Below are 20,314 nucleotides of genomic sequence, written 5' to 3'. Positions count from 1 at the left end.
GGTATACTGTTAATTTCATTTCCATAGCGTTTTGAATTTGAATAGTGTGCGTAGTGTTTAATGTTATTTCCATGTCTGTGAGTTTATCGATTTGATTAGAAATTCTTGCAAATGACATTTATGGTGATAGTTTAAAGATCTGGTTGTTAGATCATTGAACAATATCTTGTAAGAGATTTGATCGATCATTAGATTTCAAAGCATCTCCGTAGACTCTGTTTCCATGCATTTAAAATTCAGTGTGCTTTTTCTTTTCGTGAATGCTTAGTGTGTTAGCTATAAAGAGATTTTGTGCATAACATCCTTGTAAGAGGGTTGAAAGCTCAGTTTAGCAATACACTGTATCTTTAGGACAGTTAGATAAATAAGATGATCTGAGTGCTAAAGTGTGAGAGGAAACATATTTTAACCTCCTGTAAAGGAGTACTGTAGCCTGTCACAGTAAACACTTAGTTAGGTAGACGAGATCCTTTTAGGTCTATAGACTTTAGACACGTGCCTCTAAGTTTACCTACCTCAGCTGATAATAAATCTAGTCTAATCTAGCACCCTAGATTGGCCACTACATTTTGGCGGCATTGCACACTCTAACCCAAAATTCTTACTTGAAAACCAATTCTTTGGCTGGTAAGAATTCCTTGTTTTATTTGTTCCCTGTTTGATTCATAGATTCAATAATGACTTGAGGACAAGTTAAAGCTTTAGTGGGGGAGAAGCATCAGCATTTTTGTCTTCGTTATCCCATCTCCTCATTGTAAATTTCCAAAGAGTTTGTTTCAGTACTTCAGTATTTCACTAAAGAAGTTGTTTTTGTCTTTGTTCTAATCAGAGGGACCTGTTCAAAGTGTAAATACAGTGGGACCTGTTCAGAAGATTATGTTACCAGCACTAATAGTAGAGGGACCTATTCAACAAACATCAAAGGGACCTGTTAAATACTACTATCTCAAGCTACTTCAACAAAGCTTCAACAAGGTTTCAACGGAATTTCAAAGGTTGCTTATCACCGAGGCTCCATCAACACCAAAGATCAAAGAAAGCTGCACACACATAGTTCTTTTCCAGATTTCAAAGAAGCTGCACAAACATTCTCCAGATTTCAGAGGGACCTGTTGTATCCAAATTCATCTCAGAAGGGACCTGTTATGGATAGTGAAGATCAGTCATATCTGAACAATAAAGATCAGTCCTACCTATGCATGCCAACTCAACTCTTGATCAACCAATAAAGTGTAATGTATTGTTGTAATTTTTATTTTTAACATTTAAATTCTTGGATTATTTTAGTGTTAAATGTGATGACTATGATTGCTTATGATCAATTTCAAAAACACCCCTATACCCATCACCCTTGTCATATTCCTAACTACTATCATTTCACAACACACTCTAGCCTATCACCATACTCCTACGATTTTTAAATCTTCTCCTACACCACCCTTCAAACCTTGTTATTAACTCCTTATTCTTGAATCGGCCATCCAACCTTATTATTGGTCCAACATTCTCCTAATCGGCCAAGTACCAATGAGCAAGGGACAGGTGTTGAATCATTGGAGAGCCAAGTGTTCAACGATTTCATTCATTGTTTTTGAATCGGCCAAGTTATAAATTGATCGTTCGACCCAAGTCGACTCATGCAAACAACTACCCGTTATCATCACTCTAGCACTCCATATATGCTTACGACGTTCTCATGATGGTACTTATACAACCCAGTACAACTACTCCTCTTTCTTTGTAATATGAATACGCTCTATCATTATTATTATAGTGAATTGGGTCAAGTTGGTTGTTAAAGTTCCATTTCATTCTCAGTTTGTAAAAAGGGCGTTTCATACTAGTAATTCAAACGTTGTGATTTCAAAGAAGGCCGAGAACAGCAGGTGCTACGAAGGGAGAGCATAGTAATTGGGCTCACGGGTTTCCACATCTGCCATAATCCAAGGACATTCATCCGGTCGTGACCTAAGCCATTGAAGAAGCTGACCCCGAGAATAGAGGGTGCTACCAGGTTGGTTGAGTGGAGCGAAAAACAGAGGTAACAAATCAAGAGACCCTTGTTGAATTATTAAGCATAAACGAGGAGGGTTAGAACAAGAGTTTCTTTGTCAAAATGACTAATAGAGTAGAGCCTAATACATTTGATAGTTACCAGTATCATGATGACTGTATTACAATTTTAAAGGAAAAGCAATGGCTACCCTTCTTGGAGAAGTTTAATGGGAACAATGAAGAAGTAACTAAGCAGTTTGCCTTTACATTTAATGGACAGAAAGCATTGATAGGCAACTTGTCTTTTAGGAATTCAGAAGACACCATAGCACAATCCTTGGGGATCAGCCCCGAAGAAGAAAAATATTTCAAAACAAAACAATTCAAGGAAAAATCATGGACCCAATTCATTTCTAGGTCGAGGGTTTCATCTGTTAACTGGAAAAAGGGTGTCCCTAGGAGCTGGTTGATGTACCCATGGGATGAAATGGTGTATATTATTCAGAAATTTGTTATGTGTGAGGGTCATTACAACATAGTCTATTTATATCACATCAAAATCATGTTGCACCTAAAAGGGAAATGCACCATTAGTTTACCTTACTTCCTCTTGCAGAGCTTGACTAAGATGTCAAAAACTATTCAAAAGAAAAAGGGTAATGAAGATAAAAGTTTATGTCATTTTGGGTTAATTAAAATTCTAATTGAATTTGAAGTGCAGAGGAAGGGAAAAACATGGAAGGAATTTCTGGTTGCCAATCAAATCAAAGATGGAGAAGATGAACAGGAACAACAAGAACACTCAGGATTTATGCTTGACATTGATGAGGAAATCCCTGTGTGCAAGAAAAGCAATGTCCCTCCACCCAGCATGTTATGTAAAAAATTAGTTAACTTAGGTTTATTATTTAATTTTAATTTTAATTAGACGAAAGGGCACGACCATAAGATCATGCCCTTTCCCAAAGGGTGTCCACGACGGTATATAAGCCAGGCACCCGCAATTGTAATAGCATCATCTGTAATTTATCTTATTATTAATAAAATATTTATATATAATTTCTATGTATCTTAAAGTTCTCTGCTTCATCTGGTATCAAAGCGGTTTAGATCCTCTGGGCATTTTGATGCAAATATCAGCACTGAAGACCCTTGTATACACGTTCCCATTCCCCGCGTACCTCCACTGCATTGACTCCCACTTCTTCCCGTGGCAACAATTCCTGACCACCCTTTACGTCACACCTTCCGTTTCTACTGCACTGCCATTCCACTACCGTACGTGTATAACTGTTTCCGCTCCCCGCAACATTGATCCGCTTGCCCCGCTTCATTATTCCTTTTTCTGCCTCGACTGTCTTACACACTTACTCAACCGTTACGAACACCTGCGCATTCACTACTCAACCAGTGAATATTCTCCTAGAGTGACATGCCTGTCAACGAGAAGTCTGCAAGCTACGGGTTATATTCCCTGTCCAATTGCGTGGCTCTGGGGTTTGAAAAGTTCAGGTAATTCTCTACCATAATAACACGGAAAAGGGACGAGAAGGGTGAACATTAAAACAGAAAGTGACCTTTTCGTGGGACGTGACTGCCCATTACACGTCTTTACGCATACGTTATATATATAAATACATATATGAATTATAATTTTATGTAATTTTAATTATATATATAATTATATAGTTATAATTACATATATAACGTTAATTTATAATATATATATATATATATATATATATATATATAATTATATTATATATTATATATAATATATAATATATGTAATTTAATTAATTAAAATTATTTTAATTAATTAAAAGTTATATGTATAAAATTTATTTTAGCTAATTAAAAAAAAAAGAGGAAAAATATTTTCGCTGGCAAATAAATACACGCCCCCGCAAACCCGCTCAATGTCGACAATGACAATGGTGGATTTCCAAAAAAAATTGTTGGATGCAGAGCATAAGATAAATAGCAACCACGATGAGGTAAATAAAAGATTAAATGAATTCCAGATCAAGCTTGGGGAGCAAGCTGATGAAATCAAAAATCTTCACGATACGACAAATCAAATAGAAATAAAGATGGAAAATTACCATGTTCAGACAGAAGCAGGCATCAGAGAGGTCTTAACAATGCTAAAAAGTCTGTGTAAAAGGTCGAATTGTACACCAGAACAACTACTAAAAGAAGGTGAAGAGAATCAAGAACACATCTCGTCAGATTCAACTAAGTCCACAGACTCTCATGACAAAGTTGAATCCCCAAAAAAATCAGCGACACCCCACCAAGAAGCGAGTAACACAGCCTTTACAAACAAGCAACTCTGGGATAACTTTACCAATCAACACCCTTTTTTCGCTCAACCAGTAGCAACATACCAGCGAAGGGAAAAGGTCGAGATGCCTAAATTCAATGGAAACGAAAAAAACAATGTTGCATGGATAAATAAAGCAGAAGAATACTTTGAGATATATGACATCAGTGACGATGACGAAAAGCTCAGGCATGCATCCATGAAAATGGAAGGAGAAGCATATAACTGGTATATGTGGTGGAAAAGGACAACACACATCATTAGCTGGAGAAAATTTAAAGATGCATTCTTCAAAAGATTCCAAGGTGTAAAGGAAGAAGAATTCTTTTCAAAACTCATCAAATTACGACAAAAAGGAAGTGTGGATGAATACACTCAAGAATGGGAGACCTTAGTAACACGAGTACCTGGGTTATCAGAATCTCGTCTAATTCGGTCATACATATCGGGACTCAAAACCCATTTACAAGTAGAACTTGAGATGCATGACATTACATCTATAGAAGTAGCAAGACGAAAAGCAAAAACAGCCAAAAAGAAATCCGAACCAATATTTTGGTCAAAAGCGGAAAAAGCTTATGCAAGACGAAGGATACCCCAGTATGTGGACTCAAATAATACAAGATATCTTCCACCACATCGTCGTGAAGATGAAAAATCTAATGTGGAAATGCAAAGGATAAAAGAGGGTAAATGTAAGCGTTGTGGTAGAAGTGGGACCCCAAACATAGATGTGCTAAAGGAAAAGAACCAAAGAACCTATATAATTGTGAAGCAACCAATGATTCAAACAGTGAAGATTATGGCATAGAAGACACAGAAGACACCCCAGAATTCTCACCAGAATTAGATGACGGAAGTATTCCGCAAGTGTCATTATCAGCTATGATAGGTATATCACAACCTCAGACTTTAAAGTTAAAAGGACACATAAAGAAGAACAACGTAGTGGTTCTCATCGACTCAGGTAGCACACACAATTTTTTAGATGCAATTGTGGCAAGGAGACTCAATATTTTTTCATTTCCCTTGCCAAACATGAAAGTGATGGTAGCTAATGGTAAGAAGATTGAAAAGGTAGGGAAATTCCATAAGGTCAATTTGCAGATTCAAGACTTTAATCTAGAGTCTCCATTCTTCACGGTACTGTTAGGAGGAGTAGATGTAGTCCTAGGTATCCAATGGCCATGAACTTTAGGCACTTATGCCGCCAACCATCAAGTACAATTTATAAAATTCAAATGGGGAGGTCAGAAGTACAAGCTACATGGATTCCAAGCACCAGAAAATCAAGTTGTATCATCATCTAAGATGATAAAACTAAGTCGAAAGGGAGCACCCGCTTATGTAGTACAATGTCACCAGTTAGAGATGTTATCTGCAAATATGACCAGAGAAGAGTCACCAGAGATACAAGATTTGATTCGGAAGCATGAAAAAGTATTTCAAGACCTACCTATGAAGATGCCACCTAATAGGGAAATTGAGCATACAATAGAAGTCAAGGCAGGGTCAGACCCTGTCAACATCAAGCCATACCGATATCCACATCACCAAAAAACGGAACTTGAGAGATTAATCCAAGACCTTTTAAAGTGTGCGACCTTGATCATCTTAGAATATCTGATCAAGTGGAAGGACTTACCCGAAGAAGACACTTTCTGGGAGAATGAATCATTCTTCAACAACATCCGTCGTTACTTATGCTTTGAGGACAAAGCATTCTTTCGAGAGGAAGGCAATGTTATGTAAAAAATTAGTTAACTTAGGTTTATTATTTAATTTTAATTTTAATTAGACGAAAGGGCACGATCATAAGATCATGCCCTTTCCCAAAGGGTGTCCATGGCGGTATATAAGCCAGGCACCCGCAATTGTAATAGCATCATCTGTAATTTATCTTATTATTAATAAAATATTTATATACAATTTCTGCGTATCTTAAAGTTCTCTGCTTCACAGCAGTAGTGTAAGGACGACAAAGATGAGGCAAGAAGCTGCCCAGAAAATTGAACAAGACAAGATTTTCACTACATATACAAGAAGATCAAGGAGAAGACAAAAGACCCAGACACAAGAAGATCAACCGGAGTCAAATGCACATGCACCGATGGACATTGAGAGCAGTGCTCATTCACAGCCTAGACCGGAAGCCGAAATGGAAGTTGAGAGCAACAACAGACAAGGGAAAGAGTCACCACCTGCAAACAAGAGACAAAGGAGGTTAGAAAAACAAATTGAAAAGTTAAAAGAAGAACTGATGGAGGCCAACATGCTGGAGAAGGTCATCAAGAAAGAGAATGAAATGCTGAGAGCACAGAGCAAGGAGACTCAGCAGAAAAATGAAAAGCTGAAGGAGCAAATCAAAGAACTCGAGGCTGAACAAACCGACATTTGCAAGTGGGCAACCAAATGGTATACTCAAAAGAAAGCTCTCAAAGAGAAATACAAGAATTTGAAACATAAGCTCCACATTCAGAAGGATGCCCAAGCTCAGAAGAATATAGATGCATTGTTACAAGCAGCAGAGGCACAGGCAGGAACAGAGTATAAAGGGAGTACATCAGGATTAGCATGAGGACATGCTAAATCATTGAGCTTGGGGGAGATGTTGGTACCATTTCATTGCCATCCTTTTCTTCTAGAAACACCATCATTTGTCTATCTTTTTCTTCCATAAACCCTCATATCCATCGAAATTGATTAATCAATAGCATTATAGTTGTTAGTTTACATTAAAATTAATTTGTGAATTTTTATGTTAGAAATTAGGAATTTTCAACAAAAAGATTACAGGATGTCATAACTTCTTGTAAATGGTTTATGATGTGACACGTGGCATGACAGGCAAGTCAAAGCAATGGATAGGAACGTGATCCGGAATGTACATGCATGGTGAAAAACCAATTCAACATCAAATCTAACACTCCTGGATATGCATTCAACGCTGGTCAAACCCAACCTTTTTGGTCACAAATGCAGCAAAAAGCCATGGTTTCCCAAACTGATTTCTTTTTTCTTTTGGAAATCGGTTTAGATTAGAAAGGACAAAAATCACTCTTTTGTAAAAGCAGAAGCATCTGTTTAATGTATGTACATTCGATTTAGATAGGAGACAAGAAGATAAAGATTGCATATTGTATTGTTTAAAAAACGATTATTATTATCTCTGTGTATTGTTCCAGAATGCTTCTCTTGTATGTGATTTCAATCTTCAGAACTTAATTACAGTCACCGTTTTACTCCAACAGTGCTTATGCGTTAACATTCTCGTTGCTTGAGGTTTCTTCAATGTGCCAATGAAACGTGGACGGGCCCTACATGGAATTGGTATACTGTTAATTTCATTTCCATAGCGTTTTGAATTTGAATAGTGTGCATAGTGTTTAATGTTATTTCCATGTCTGTGAGTTTATCAATTTGATTAGAAATTCTTGCAAATGATATTTATGGTGATAGCTTAAAGATCTGATTGTTAGATCATTGAACAATATCTTGTAAGAGATTTGATCGATCATTAGATTTCAAAGCATCTCTGTAGACTCTGTTTCCATGCATTTAAAATTCAGTGTGCTTTTGCTTTTCATGAATGCTTAGTGTGTTAGCTATAAAGAGCTTTTGTGCATAACATCCTTGTAAGAGGGTTGAAAGCTCAGTCTAGCAATACGTTGTATCTTTAGGATAGTTAGATAAATAAGATGATCTGAGTGCTAAAGTGTGAAAGGAAACATATTTTAACCTCCTGTAAAGGAGTACTGTAGCCTGTCACAGTAAACACTTAGCTAGGTAGATGAGATCCTTTTAGGTCTATAGACTTTAGACACGTGCCTCTAAGTTTACCTACCTCAGCTGATAATAAACCTAGTCTAATCTAGCACCCTAGATTGGCCACTACATATGGCATACAAATTGGAGCTTCCTTCATCTTCATGAGTGCACCCAGTTTTCCATGTGTCATGCTTAAAGAAGGTTATAGGTGACAAGCTCCCAGTTAAAAAAATTTGCCAGAACTTGAAAAGGAAGGAAAAATCATATTGTAACCTAAAGCAGTCACAAAAACAAAAAATCGATAGCTACAAAATCGATCAATTTCAGAGTATCTCATCAAGTAAAAGAACTTACTTGCTGAAGATTCCACATGGGAGGATGAGAATTTTATATAGAAGCATCCAAAACTACTCAAGCGTTGAGGACAACACTTTTTTGAAGGAGAGGGGCATGTTAGGTCCCTATACTACTAGTGTAGCCCCTTATTGACATTAGTGCAACCCCCTTATTGTCATTAGTGCAACCCCCTTATTGTATTGGTGTACCCATGTAGTCCCCATATTGTTATTATTGTGACCCTTAGAAGCCCACTATTTTTATTGTTGTGCCCTTAGAATATCATTTTTATGTCGGCTATGATTATATTGTGACACCTTAGACTCCCATATATAGAAATGAGGTCTTGTCATTTGTATCATCCAAGAATTATTCATTTGTGTAATGTAAAGGAGGTTGCCCCCTCAAAGAGACTGATTTTGAAGTCGTTGATCTATCTTTTCTTCTATTTTGTGAACTGGTTGCATAAAATTTTAAGTAAAATATATGCTTTGAAATGATAAAAGCACTTCTAACATTTACATGACACAAGTATTGAGAACTATAAGGCTGCAAAAATGAAATATTTATTGTTTAACAATTTAAGCATTAGATGCCAAAAATATATTGGTATGGTGCCAACACATAGGAGAAAAACAAAGAAAAATGTTGTAAAAAGTTTTATTTTTTGTAGATACATGACATTTATTTCTATTACATACATGCATTATGAATGAAATTTTACAAAATAGCTTTACTTGCCCACAATAAAAACTAGGACTAAGACAAGGGAGTTCCTAAAAACCTACTACCCATAAAGACTAAATTATTATGACAAAATTTATTATGCATCAAAAGCAAAGCGTTATAAACAAAGATATGTTCTCTTTTTGGTGAAATATTAAATTGAAAATGATCATAAGTTGTTGTACTTCAAATATCCAATGAATATTGAATTGAATCAACTCTCAAGGTTAAGTTTCAATCGAAAACCAAAATAGACTATAAGCAGGAAAAACCATTTAAAGGAAACAATAAAATTTAACCATAAGACTATTCTTATTAGAGATGTCATGTTAGGTCCCTGTACTACTAATGTAACCCCTTATTGTTATTAATACAACCCCCTTATTATATTGTTGTACCCATGTAGTCCCCATATTGTTACTATTGTGTCCCATAGAAACCCACTATTGTTATTATTGTGCCCTTACATAATTATTGTTATGTCGGCTCTGATTATATTATGACCCCTTAGACTCCTGTATATAGAAAGGAGGTCTTGTCATTTGCATCATCCAAGAATTGTTCATTTGTGTAATGTAAAGGAGGTTGCCCCCTCGAAGAGGCTTATTTCTAAGGCATTGATATTTCTTTTCTATCTTTTTGTGAGTTGGTTTCCTAACATTTGGTATTAGAGCTTTGGATTTTAGGGTTTTTGCTACTCCAAACAAGTCATCATGGCATTTTCGCTATAACATTCTTTTTTTCGAAGTTTCAGAAGCTAAAAATAAAACCCATTTGAGACGAAATCGAGCTAAACGGTGGGTACGAATTTCAAAGCTTGTATCACTATATTTTCGAAGATATGATCTGAGGAAGTTATACTTTTTGCAAGCTCCATAATTTCATCTAAAACAAACCATCGTGGAATTTTCGCTATGAAGTTTCAGAAGCTAAAATAAAATCACATTTGAGAAGGAATCGGTCTAAACCTCGGGTATGAATTGCAGATCTTATCCCACTATAGTTTGGGATATATGATCTAAAGAAGTTAGGGTTTTGGTAGACTCCCGAATTACATCTTAAACAGGTGACATTAGGAAAATCGTCATACCTTTCTCTCTGAGCATCGAATTGAAATTGCGTAAGAAGTTACAAAAAGAAGACAGAATATAGTTTTTTGTGTGTATTTTGCAGATCCGAAGGTCAAAACAGTGACACGTGGCACGTCATACAAGTTTGCTATTATGAAAAGGGGTATAATCAGGTCATCTTGGGAGATTGTGTATAACTCTTTCTTGGAGAATCCAATTTCGATCAGACTGGTGGCATTGGAAAGAGGACGCAGAGGACTACTACAGATTGTGATTTTAGAACTAGAAGATTTGAAATTACAGAGTTACAATCGTTTTAAGATCGAGCTCCTAAAATCAAGAAGAAGCGAGATGAGGAAGTTTGATGGAAAGGATACGAAAAATTGGATACTAGAGATGGACAAATATTTTGATCTACATGGTGTACCACTGTTACAAAAGGTATGTATTGCATCTAATTATTTAGAACTGAATCAATTTTTATGGTATAAAGGGATTTTTTCTCACAAACCACTTGTCATGTGGTCAATTTTCATGGAGGAAATGATAGCACATTATGAGGATACAAAGAGAAACACCTTCTTTAGCCAATTGATGAATCTCAAACAAAAGTGTTCAATGGTAGAGCACATTGAGAACTTTCAAAAATTGAATATAAGGGAAAATGATATTTCAAATAAGCAGAGGATTGATGTCTCCATAGGGACTTTAAAGGATAACATTCAACACGAGTTTCATCTTTGGGAACCTAATTCATTAGAGAAGGCATTCAGGTTGGCAAGAAAAGTGGAAAGAAAAATTATGGAAACAAGGAATTCTACCCCTCACAACTATAAACATGGAAGTGTTGTTTCTCCTAGCCTTCCACAACCTACAAGGTTTACACCACAAAAATTGGAAGAAAAAAGAGAAAAAGGGCTTTGTTATAATTGGGATAGAAAATGCACTAAAGGTCATAAGTGTGCTGAGAAGAAATTAGTTTACATAGAGTATGAAGAGGAGGAAGAAAATGATAAAAAAACATCAAACGAAGAGGATATATGCCAGGACCCAACCCTAGAGAAAGAAGAAATGAATCCGACCATATCTTGTAAAGCATTGGCAAGAATTACCACTCCTCAAACTCTCAAGATAGAAGGACATATCAAGAAGAAAAAGGTTCAAGAAGTGAAATATGACATCAAGAAAGAAGAAATGAATCCAACCATATCTTGTAATGCATTGGATGGAATTACCACTCCTCAAACTATCAAGATAGAAGGACATATCAAGAAGAAAAATGTTCAAGAAGTGAAAGATCACATCGGGCATCAAGAAATGAATCCGATCGTATCTTGTAAAGCATTGGAATAAATTACCACTCCTCAACCTCTCAAGATAGAAGGACATATCAAGAAAAAAAAGATTCAAGCAGTGAAAGATCACATCGAGCATCAACAACAAATTATCCAACTTTTAAAGGATAACACCACTTTGGTGCAGAATCGAATGAAACAACAGGTAGATCAACATCACAGTGAAAAAAGTTTTGATGTAGGTGATTGGGTATTTTTATGGCTACATCTCAAGCAAGCTATTTATGAGAAGGAAATGTTGGCAATACTACATGCACTTAAGAAATGGTGAACTTACCGAATGGGAAGACACTTCAAGGTAAAAATGGATCATGATAGTCTTAAATACTTTTTAGAAAAAATATTATCTTTAGAAGAATAGAAAAAATGGGTCACAAATATGGTGGGTTATGACTTTGACATCATCTATAGAAAGGGGAAGAAATTTTTTGTTGCAGATGCAATCTCAAGAAAGGATGAGGATGTGGAAGCATTGTTTTGTGATATTTCTATTATCCAATGAGATTGGATAAACGAAGCAAGGGATGAATGGAATAAGGATAAAAAAGCGTGGCCACACATTCAAAAGTTGCAGAATATCCCAATTCAAACAATATTGCTAGAACTTGAAGAGGAAGGAAAAATTATATTCGAACCTCGAGCAGTCACAGAAACAAGAAATCGACAGCTACGAAATTGATCAATTTCAGAGTATCTCATCAAGTGGAAGAACTTACCCGCTGAAGATTCCACATGGGAGGACAAGAATTTTATACAGAAGCATCAATAACTACTCCAGCGTTGAGGACAACACTTTTTGAAGGAGAGGGGCATGTTAGGCCCCTATACTACTAGTGTAACCCCTTATTGTTATTAGTACAACCCCCTTATTATATTGTTGTACCCATGTAGTCCCCATATTGTTATTATTGTGCCCCATAGAAGCCCACTATTGTTATTATTGTGCCCTTACATTATTATTGTTATGTCGGCTCTGATTATATTATGAACCCTTAGACTCCTATATATAGAAAGGAGGTCTTGTCATTTGTATCATCCAAGAATTGTTCATTTATGTATTTATCTTTTTGTGAGTTGGTTTCCTAACATGTCATAGGGTTGAATCTAAGGGGAGGTTTTGATTCTAAATTCTTGATAAATGAAACCCTAACAGATTTGCAAAGAGAATATGATGTTATATCACAAAAATATTGTTTAAAGGGTAACATCCCAAAGTCGTATTCTTTAAAACCTTAAGAAAAACTATGAAAACCTTGAGGAAATTTGATAATGAGTTGAATATTCCAATAATACAAAAAATTCTTCCATACATTCAGTGGGTTTGCGTGTACATATATTACATAACTACCCAAAGTATCCAAAGAACTCAAAAATGCCTCAAAACCCCCAGGGCCTGATATGTAATTTGCATGCCCCTAAATGTCTCAAGTTCCTCAAAGAAAATTCACATTCCATCTTCTTCTAGTTTTCAACTTCCTTCAACCTTAAAATCCCTAAACAAATGAACAAATAAACAATAATAAAAATAATGAAAGGCTTTCATTTCAATTACCAAATGTGAATTCTTCTTTCATTATTTAGGGATATTGTCCCATCCTTCGTCGATATCGGCTTAGAGATCCTTAGGATCCTTTCAATCCACCATGTGTTGAGAATCTCCTTTATCATCATAGACAATTCCTTCACCATGGACCTCAGCCTCATAACCCTAGCAATCTCAATGCCATCATTGAGGAAAATATTCCATTGTGCTTGATGTTTATCTTCTTCTTATCTCTCTTAGGCTCCTTGAGGGATTGTATGACCAGAGACACTCAGTACCACAACGACCTTGGTATGCCTGTCCTGAATGGTGATCTTTACCGTGACCCTTAAACCCTTCTAGACCTTTGTTTTTTCCTTTGTAATGTCTTCTTCTATCTTCTTGGGAGAAATACCTAGAGGACCTATATTAGGGGCCAAATACGAAGCAACTACCACTTCACCCCATGTGACCCTCATGTATACTTCAACCACTTAGGTAGGATCAAGCTTCAGAGGCATGACTGTAAATTTTTTCGAAAAACACTAAATAGTCTTTGATTCTCTTGTTGCTACTCGCTACTTCTACTCTCTACAAATCTAATTCCCCCATACCTAAATCTGACTTAATAAAAACTACAAATGAAAGGGATTTTTTATTTTGCCTTAATTTAAGAGAATTAGCTTGTTGTATGCTTTGTTTTTCCTTGTATTAATTCAAGATAGTTAAAAATTTAGCATGAGTTTTTAAGATAAAATTAAAATTTCATCTTAAATAAACGTCTTAAAACACCCCTTTGTTTAGTAGTGAGTAAACCTTTGACTCCTTGGACCCATAATAGAATTAGACTATTTTTGCTTCACTTTAATTTGAGGTTTCTCAGTTATATATATATATAGGGTTTTGAATGAGTTGATCTTTGTTCTGGGTGAATCCTTGAAACTCGAGCACATTGGAATCAATCTGTGTTGTTGTTGGGTGTGGAGCCTAATTATCTTCTTTATTTAGAGGTATCGCCACATTGGACCCCAATTCGTAATGTGGCGGAAACATTTCTCGTAAAATGTACGTTGTCAGGGGGGTGATGGCGATTATTTGGAGCACCCCCCTAGCAGGGGATCGGGGGGCAGCACCCCCGAAGCTAAAAGATAGATGTAAAATTTCCTTGTAAAATGTTGTAATTTCGTAGTCAATCTGGGTCGTTCATTAGGCAAAGATCTGAAGGTAGAAGTTATGTTTAATTTAGGTTTTTTTGCCCTAGAAGGCAGCTCCTCGCTATATATGAGGGAATTGTATTGCATCTATGTAGATTTGTATTCTGAGCGAGAAAGAGAGAGGAGATTGTGTGAGAGAGAAGAGGGAATTATAGCGGATCTACTGTAGGTTGTATCTCTTCATTTTGTTGGATAATATAAAAGGATGGACTGACTGTTTCTCCGTGTACGTATCCCAAATTGGGTGAACCACATATATATGTGTCTCTCTTGTTTTATGTGTTTTCTGTGTTTATATTTTTGCAATATATTTTATGTGTTCCATTGCTCTGTAATATATAATTTTCTAATAGTTGTTAGACTAGAGTGTTGGGATTAAGCGAGTGTTAAATTGTTCCTCAAGGTTGCATTCTAGTTGTGCATCAAGATCTTCCTTCATAGTGTATGGGTCATCAACAACTTACAGTTTGAATGTATCCTAAGGAAAATTCAAATGCTTGGCTTTACTCTTGTTTATTGGAGGTATTTCTTTGTATTTGATTTTCAAAGTGGTAGAAGTAATTGACTTGAGCTTGCTTACCCTACAATTTCTTCATGATAGCTTGAAAATGAATTGCTATTAGCATTCCTGCCTTCTACATTCCTCATACTAACATTGGTGATCTCATTTTTTCTTTAGATCATTTCACAAAAAAGATAAATCATAAATTGAAGATAGTTATCATGTTGTTTGACCAACTAATATGCATATAATCCTAAAGTTAGTGCTTCATCAGTTACACCCTGCTATGTTGTCAAAAAATTTAGGGAGAAAATCCTAGGTAAGCTTTTTTAATTACAGAAACTAATATGTATGCAATGAACAAGGATAGAACACAAGGTTAGAAATCAAAATTAATTTAGAGGATTATTTCAAGAAAAATTGCAAGGATGTGTAGAAAATTCTCATTTTAATGCATTTTTCTAGGCCCTCATATGATTTTATATGAAGCTCATGGGGCAAAAGAAAACGTAGTCCAACCAAAAAATAAACTAGCTTCGTGAATGTTTCCATAAGACAAAAAAAATACGTACAAATATGGAAATCCAACCTAATGAATGTGTGAAACGCTACAATATTAGCGTGACAAATAAATTAGTCAGCGAACAAGTTTAAGTGTGCATTTTCCAAATTCCATAAAGAAAATGCTTGGATCAATAGTTAAATTTATATAACATCATAATCAGGAGTATAAAATTGAAGGAATGGTGGCTAATAGGCAGAGGAAATGATTGGAAAATAATAATAAACACTTTTGTAACATGGTCACCATGACCATTAAGAGAGTCTTGTGACCTACTAGCATTCTATTTCAATGATGGTGTAAAATTTGTCATTGAATGGACTTGACATAAGCATTTCCACTCAAGTAACCCTTCTCTTCTTTGAGCCTATTTAAGTTGCAAACAAAAATTACCATAATGTCATTTATCATTTCAAATATGAAACACCAAAAAAATAGAATAACCCTCCATATTGCCTGATAAAAATATAAAGAAAGTGAACATGAAAAGAATGGGAGTTTGACTTTAGTGTACTAACGCAGTTTTTTCTTGAAATTTTCATGATCCTTAGTCGTTTGATTGTATGAAGAAAAATTCTACAGAACATAGATCTATTGTGATCATTGAAGTTTTCCATAATGTCAAAATCAATTGTCTAAGTAAAAAGTATGGAATTTCAGGAATTAGAGCTTACCTCCCATGGAACATCTCCCACAAGCATTCGGTCTCCTTCACCATATTCATAAGTTAGTACATCAACAACAGGCTGACTCAAAGGCTTCATGGCATGCCTATTCCCCATGGGAGTGCAAGCTTCAATCAGATATGAAAATAGTTTCATATGAGTCTATCTTGTTGCATGAATGAAAGCCATGAACACAAAAAATAAGGTTGAATGCTACTCACTCTCCATACTTAGTTGAAACATATTCTCCAAATCATGACAAATACTCTCATAGGATTCATAAACATTCAAGTCCACTTTTCTACCAATGGGCATACCATCCATATTCACATAATTGTTATATAATGAATAGTTGAGGCTCTTCACAAAACTTCCTACCATGGAAACTTGTTGATTTCCTATGGGAGTTTCAAAAAGGGAACAGGGAAAGTTTCTCTTACAAGCCCAGATAAGGAAGCCAGTCTATTACTTCACCAATGTCCAGATGATCTTGTAAAGGAAGATTAGCTAAAAAATAAATTCACAATGAAAATGTGACTACCCATAAAAGTAAATAATTTCAAACAAATAATAAATGCATCACAAGTAAGAATCTAATATCAAATAAATATAAAACAAGGATTGCTAGAGAAAATAATGTGTAAACTACTTTAATGATTCCATATCAAAATAAATGAGCATCTCATTAGAATAAATAAATGGCATCGAAACATAAAAGCCACATCAAAGACAAAGTAACTTAAACAGAGCGTAGGATTTTGAAAGAAAATTAAAAAGGTGATCCAAAGAGAAAATAAGGAATTACCTAACCCTATATAGCTAGAAAACAAACTATGTGGGGGAAAATCAAGCACACATGAAAATAAATGATAAAAGAAAACAAGGAATCACACAAAGACAATATATATTAATGCTAAATATACACTACAAGGAAAATACCTTCTAGCGGAGGTCATAACGAAGGTTTTTAGTGTTATAAAATTGAAAACATTTGTCTAAAAAACCTTTTCTACAACATCTATTTGCGGTAGCAAATATTTTAGTGAAACTTCACCACAACTTAAAACACTGGGTGGTCAAAGGTTTTAGCGGATGTTTTTTTAGCGGTGCACTTTGTTAAGAAGAGTAGCAAGAAAGGCTCAATTTGACTTCGCCTTGGTAAAATTGAGAAAATTTGAATTTCCACATCATAAGACAATATGGAGGTAGTTAACTGAGGTGGCATATCTCTTGTCACTCAGTTAGCTCAGTAAACTAGAGTTAGAGGGCTTTGAGTTTAGTTAAGTGTGCATGATTACTAAATTTTAGTAATCTAATTCAGTTATATCTAGTTGTGTTCAGTTAAACTAGTTCTAATTGTTGATAGAACTAGTGGAAGGTTAGTTGTGCAGTCAGACAATTGTCTAACTTAGTGGTCATCCAGTTAACTGATCAATCAGTTCCAAATAGCTAGTGCAAGTAGATAATTCAATTTCCCCAGCTTTGGTGGAGATTCCAAGGAAGTGTGACAAAGTGGTTGTAAACTAGTTTGAATGCACAAGTTTTGCATGCAGTCAAATGATAAAACCTTGGGAATTCAATCAATTAGAGGAAAATTCCTAAAAAATAGGGGCTTATTCTTCAAGATTTGTGAAAAGAAATAAGGGCTTAAGCAGAGACCGAAATTGACTAAGTCTGGGTTAGAACTTCTCACTAAGCAGAGAGAAAAGTTATTCACTTGCATGTTGAGCTCAAAACGAGCTATCAATTGTAATACATTCTCTTTTCATATGATTAATGCAAAGAGGCTTGAGTGGTTTTTCCCAATTGGGTTCCCCTAGAAAATATTATTGTGCATGTGTGGTTTTTCTTATTGCATCTCTGTGAATATTTTTCTAAATTGTGAATTAATTTCTGCAGAGCAATAGAGTAGAATTGTGTCTTGATTTAGATTAAAATTTCTTGAGTAGTTTCAATTCTATCACCATATTTCTACATGCTTAATGGAAAAATAACACTGGTGCGCTAACACTATAAAATAATCCATGTTGTATATTTAAATAAAAGAACTGAGGCGTTGAATGCAAAGAACACCAATGCCTGAAAAGTATACCACCCCGGTGCGTATATCTTAAACAAATGCCTTGGGTCGTACCCTTCAGGAACGACACTAGGGCAGGAAAAAGAATATTGTATACCCGATGCTTTTATTTAAACTCACAATGTTGATGCTTATGATTTGTATAAAATCATCAATGCACTACTAATATAAAAAGACTACTGCTCTTAATTTGAATAATGGATTGGGGTTGGAAACAATATTTTGTAGCACCGGTGCATTAGTTCTATGAAAGCAATGGTTCTTTAAGAATTACAATGCACTGGGGTGTTATATGAAAAAAATACCACTGCTTGAAGAATATATTGCCCCAGTGTTGTAGCTTTCAGAAAAGGCATCGACCATGCAAAAAATCTTGTCATAACAGTGCTTTTATATAAAATAATGCACTAGTGTGTGTTTATTTTACAAATGCACTAGTGTTTTTTATGAGATTTTATCTTTTTAGAAACATCGACCTATGACAATGCAAATATGGTGATTTTTAAAATCCGTTACTCACTGAAAAATCTACATATATCTTATAAAATTATTCATATAAATTAAATTTTGATTAGTGCATTTGTATATGATTAATTTGTTAGATCATCATTGCATCTCTTAATTATAATATTTAATCATCCATATATTTAATCAGTGGTGTAATATTTCACAATGACATTGGACAAATCAATAGAATAAATTAAAATATATTTTATTAGATATGAATAAGAGGCTCTTTGTCATACAAAACGGGATAGTTATTGGTAACCCCTTCTCTTTCAATTGAGACACTATGTCCATTACATTAAACAAAATGCATGATTTTCACAAAAAAATATTTCACAAAATACAACAACTTGCGTACAACAACTTGCGTTGATATCCAAATAGATCATCATTCTTCGTTGCAATTGTTGTCAGTGGTCAAGCTACTTTGATGGCTTGGGTTATTTGGATGAATGTTTTGTTGATTGCATCGATTATTTTCATCTTCTTGATCACATTTCATCAACAACCATAATAATAAAGTGTACTGAGTGTATCCACATTGGTGAGAATAATGAAAATAGAAATAAATAATATACATTAATGCAAATCAAATAACAATGTACCATAGCAAGAAGTGAGTCATGAATTGTACACATGGTTTTAAAACCAAATCTTATGCCTAGTTGCAAAAACTCTTCTATTGGCGTAGTTCCATACTTTGTTTCCTACAAATTTTATACCCCATAGTAAATCATAGATTTAATATAAAGGATTTTTTATCGAGGTGGATATTGGTGGCCACCCACTTATTCCACTTACACCTCTAGTCGGTTTCATTTGTTTCCTTGTTTATCTTAGCATTCACTATTTTTCATGGTTTTTCAGGTCCTGAACTTTTGAAGTAGTTTTGACCCCCAAAATGATTTTTTTAGGTCCATTGCAGGCCCATATTCATGGGCAGGAGCATGTGGAAAATCCTATAGTACTCAGAGAGACCTTTCCGATAAGGTATCATATGCACCAAACGTAGATAATATGACCAAGTTATGACCCTGAGAAGATGGCTTGCCAACTAACTCCAACAATGCGCACAACCTCTTGGCTTTAGATCTCTTGGATTTAGGGTTTTGGTTGTTTAGTGTTTTCTCATGTTTTTCAATAATAAATAGGCACTTGAGCCTCATTGTAACAAATTTCAGAGGTGTGAAGCAGCCACATCTCTTCTAAGAGACAAGCTACCATCGCCCAAGCTAGTCTTGTTTCCATTTTGTTTGTAAGCATATTTCAGTATTTGATATTAATGAAATCAAGTGTTATTTCTGCTACATATCTATATTTATAGTTATATTTGTAATTTTTTGCATTCATGTTTAAGTTTATATGAGTGGTACAAAGCGGTCTTCTCTTTCTCTGTTTTTCTTTGCATGTCCCCAATGAGGTTGAGATATAAGGAGTTAGGGCTCAAACTGGTCGAACCTTTACAAGACTAGCCTTGCAAATCCTGACAGGCTCCCATGGCGAAAGAGAAGAAAGACGAGGGGGCAGGAGATCCTTTCAAAATATTTCTCGAAGAAGCCCTCGAGAAACAAAGGAACGTGATGATGGACAACTTTGCCCAAATGCTTCAGTGGCTACCCAAAGATGAGGCATCTACTTCTGATAGCTACTTTGGAAGTGCCACACCCTTTAAGGTACAATTTAACT

The 20,314-nt window shown here is 35.2% G+C and overlaps 1 pseudogene; it reads right to left on the bottom strand.

The window, feature by feature from the left end:
• Positions 1-13,149: 13,149 nt before the first annotated feature.
• Positions 13,150-13,619, bottom strand: LOC149214439 (large ribosomal subunit protein uL11y pseudogene; annotated as a pseudogene).
• Positions 13,620-20,314: the final 6,695 nt, after the last annotated feature.

The sequence above is a fragment of the Pinus tabuliformis genome, chromosome 1_1 (genome assembly GCF_031772625.1).
Source record: "Pinus tabuliformis cultivar Carrire ecotype Pingquan chromosome 1_1, CPIR1, whole genome shotgun sequence".
NCBI lineage: Eukaryota > Viridiplantae > Streptophyta > Pinopsida > Pinales > Pinaceae > Pinus > Pinus tabuliformis.
This window is presented reverse-complemented; position numbering and strand designations above follow the sequence as displayed.